General features: G+C 46.5%; 1 protein-coding gene across 1 annotated transcript in view; it reads left to right on the forward strand.

Moving 5' to 3' along the window:
* Nucleotides 1–358, forward strand: part of LOC112155803 (zinc finger protein 501-like) — a 9,975-nt gene extending 9,617 nt beyond the window's left edge. Inside the window, exon 2 of the mRNA XM_024287748.2 lies at nucleotides 1–358. This exon is cut by the window's left edge and continues 1,578 nt beyond it. The gene's annotated coding sequence lies outside the window, so the exon portion shown is untranslated.
* Nucleotides 359–830: the final 472 nt, after the last annotated feature.

Here is an 830-nt window from a genome sequence, read left to right on the forward strand (position 1 = left end):
CCCTCCAAAACAAGCGTGTTCTCACAAGCTGACATCACAAAGTAAGGACGGCCCCTTTCAGGAAGCGTCTACACTGACAGCACTGCCTCAGGCTAAATGCCTTCAAAATTGTTTCATTTTAGCATCAACTCTGAGAAGAAATGGGCTCCTCTTGTACCTAATCTGCATAGACAGATTAGATCTATATGGATAGTTTCCTCTGAAATGCTTAAGAATGGCATGATGAAGACCCTTAAAATTAGGGGTGTAACGGATCACAAAACTCACGGTTCGGATCGTGTCACGGTTTTAGGGTCACGGTTTGGATCATTTTTCGGATCAGTTGAATGTTAAAAAAAATAAATAAATACGACAACAATCCATCCATCCATTTTCCTGACCGCTTTGTCCCTTTCGGGGTCACGGGGGTCCCGGAGCCTATCTTGGCTACTGAAGGGCGAAGGCGGGGTTCACCCTGGACAGGTCGCCAGTCTGTCTCAGGGCCTCAATCACACACACATCCACTCTCACATTCACACCTAGGGGCAATTTAGAGTCACCAATTAACCTACGAAGCATGTTTTTGGACGGTGGGAGGAAGCCGGAGTCCCCGGTGAAAACCCACGCATGCACGGGGAGAACATGCAAACTCCACACAGAAAGGTCCCAGCCGGGAGTCGAACCGGGGCCTTCTCGCTGTGAGGCAAGAGCGCTAACCACTGCACCACCGTGCAGCCCGCGACAACAACAATATGAAAGCTATTTTTTTGGAAATGCTTCAAATCATATATTCAGTATCAATATAAAAACTTCCCACACACAATATTTATATATGCAACATTAAAACGTTT

Source organism: Oryzias melastigma, linkage group LG18 (assembly GCF_002922805.2).
Source record: "Oryzias melastigma strain HK-1 linkage group LG18, ASM292280v2, whole genome shotgun sequence".
NCBI classification, from domain to species: Eukaryota; Metazoa; Chordata; class Actinopteri; order Beloniformes; family Adrianichthyidae; genus Oryzias; species Oryzias melastigma.